This window comes from Scomber scombrus, chromosome 4 (genome assembly GCF_963691925.1).
Source record: "Scomber scombrus chromosome 4, fScoSco1.1, whole genome shotgun sequence".
Taxonomy (NCBI): domain Eukaryota; kingdom Metazoa; phylum Chordata; class Actinopteri; order Scombriformes; family Scombridae; genus Scomber; species Scomber scombrus.
Genome location: NC_084973.1, coordinates 16501119 through 16504398, shown reverse-complemented (window position 1 = coordinate 16504398; position 3280 = coordinate 16501119).

Here is a 3280-nt window from a genome sequence, read left to right as displayed (position 1 = left end):
GCAATATATGGCGATCGATAGGAGACGTGGTGGGTCGCATTAGCTCTGTTGTTTTCTCCATGGTGGAGAGGAGGGACGGGAACCAGCTGCTGCGTCTCCAGCACCCCCCTTACTACATACACACACACACACGCACGCACGCACACACGCACACACACACACACACACACACACACACACACACACACACACACACACACACACACACACACACACACACACACACTCCTGACCTCCATGGACACAGTGCCATCCACACAGAGTGGCTCCGAGTGTCCCATGGGAGCAGGGGAATGCTGGAGAGGACGAGCGGCACACGATACCCCATTGTTTGGTTTAGCAGTCACTGATTCCCCCCTTCACTCCCACCATCATCCCACCCCTTTTCCTCCCCGCCTCCCTAAAAACACACGGACTGAGCCTCTCAGCGGGTTAAATTGATTAGAAAGACGTTTGTGATTTGACTAATCTCCCATTTTCGCCCCGGCTCTCCGCTTCACCAAATTAGAAAAGCCACACACATCTCAAACGGCGAGTCTTGCGGGTTGTGATAGGCTAATCACGGCCGAGCCTCTCGCACCTGTGGGGCTGAAGTGAAGACACAAAGTTGGTCTGCAGTGAGGGCGACATTAACTCAGCTGCTGCAAAACATGAATATGATTGGAAGATTTTTTATTTGGCTGCACGCGCTCTTTGATTTTTATTTATTTATTTATTTATTTTTACTTTATTTTATGTTATTTTTTACATCAAATATATCTAAGCTGTGTTTGACAATAGAGTACACATCATTGCAGATTTAATATTCAAAATCCCCAACAATAAACAGATAACATAGACTATTATCGATTACAGCAATAAAAATGGCTAATTTTAACTAAGATACACCCCATTAAAAGCTTAATGAATGTGATTTAAAGTCTCTATTTTGCAACAAAGATGAATAGTAAATAAATATTTCATAAAATGTAATAAAGGTGCGCACATGAACAGCTTTACTTCTTAATGAACCAAAAGATTCTCATGTGATGAGCCAGCTGGACTCGTCGTGTCTGCTGAAATTGTGTTTGATGACTCAGATTATTTCTGATGTCAGGCTGAGGCAATTATTGCTCAGATTAAATGCTTAAGTGTTGAGCATTACATAATGGCTACCTCTGAGTAAATCCAATGAAGTTTTAAATTAATAGTTTTCATTTTGTCACCTTTTGTGTGCAGAGGAAAAGCTTTAGTTTCCTTCATATATTCAACCACTGTGCATCGATTACCTGAGTTTTAAGGAAAGACCCTGAAAGCAATCTTCTGTTTGTTCATGTGCTGCTGCATGGCACAGTCAGAGATCCAATAAATCCATACAAGCAACATTTAAAGAGAGCATTTCCCTGCATTTCAAAATGTCCACCTGGAAGTTGTATAACGAGTGCAGGAATTTAATGAAAGCGCGAATGTGTGTGTCATCATGTATAGATTTTTCATGGTTTTTGGGCTAAGTGGAGCTGTCAGTCATGTTAGGGGAAGTGTGTGAGGGACACAGCGACCGGGCGGAGACTCGGCAGCAGGATTCCCCAAGACTGCTCTCATAATTGGGGGAACATCTGACTTTGTCCCGCGCTGGCAGATGGTGGGTTGAGGCGGGATCCAAGGGGGGAGATTTACATTCATTGTCCGGGCGCACTAACTCCACACAGAGACAATAGTCTCGGTAAGGGGCAAGGAACCAGGCTTGAAAAAAAACTTTCCTTTTCAACGCCAGACGAAAAGGAGCGGAAATTAATTTTTGGTACTCAAAACATGCTCCAAAGCGTGATATAGTTTTGTTTGGATTTGTCTAAACACAGCAAACGGACCGATGATTTTCACTCGTAATTATAAGAACAAAAATATAATTAGGCTAAGGCTAATATAAAAATATAGAGTGATTTAAATGGAGAAAAACAAGAGGAGAACAGAAGACTGTTCCTGGACTATCTTACATCATCGAAACCAAATGACTTTACAATAAATTGCAAAAAATAAATAAAATAATCTAAATCTGCAGCTAAGCAAACTTTAAAGACCAAATGCACAATTCTGTTTTATTTCAACACATTATGTATGAACCGCTTGTCAAATAACCTTTGAGGAAGCATGTTTTTTTCATCCTCGACGTTATTATGTCATGATAGAGACAGGTTGTTGTACTGATTAAGAACTAATTTTGGGCTCTGTCAGGCTGTGCTCCAAACGCCAATCAGAGCGCAGCGCTGTCCGCTGCTGGCGGAGATTGATGGACCAACCAGACGGCCATTGTTGAGGCTGACAGTGATGCGATGCCTCCTCAGCAGAATCACTGCGTTCAAAGGAGCAGACGGTCGAGCTGCTGAATACGCGCCTGTCGAGAGCGCACTTGTGTTCAGTTTTGACTTGAATTAATAGACAAAACAGGATTTGCTGTACAGACTATTCAGGGCAGTAGTGACCCAGCCTATGCAGAAATATTCAAACCCAAATGTTGACAGGTGGCTTTCATTAAACACACAAGAGATACACAATAGGCTTGTAGGCCCTATATAAAAATGTGGGAATAAAAAGTAAGATTTTTGCAATACATAAGCAATTTCCTGCTGTAAAAGAGCTAAATGTTGTGATTTCCCGATGTTATTTCCCTGGTCGAACTTTATGTGTGAAAAGTTTGCTGAGAGCGTCACTGGTTGGATGCTGAATCTGGCAGAAGTCCAAACAACGGATGCACTTTACACCAATGAGAGCATCCATTTCAACAATCGGTCCCCCATATGGCTCTATGGCCCCTCCTCCACTCTCTATCCCGGCAGAGAGTCTCATTCATGCTTCAAGACATCGGTTCACTGCAAGCTTCCTGGCTCTCGGATCAACTGTTTTGATCCGATCTGGCCTTTTTGTCAAAGGAAGACTTTCTGCACATACATCCTAAAAAGATTTTTGAGACAGACGCGCTCTGAACTGTCCGAGGAGTTGAACGCACCGAGCAGGTGATCTTTTGCGACGCTGGAGATTTGCACTTGGACGATGCTTGCAATAGGGGAATATATTTGGTAACATCGTTTCAGCCTTAAAAGAAAGCCCGAGTGGATCTTTTACTGAGACACCTTTTTAAAATATCACACAGCACCGGTCATTTATTTTTTCAAGCTCATTTTTCTTGTGGCGCTCTGCAGGAGCGCAGCGCCTTCGGGTGGACCTTCTGTTGTTTGCCAAAGTGCTTTAGTGCGTCAGTTCTTAAGTTCAAAAAAGTGCACCCGCCGATCAGGACAGGGCTTAA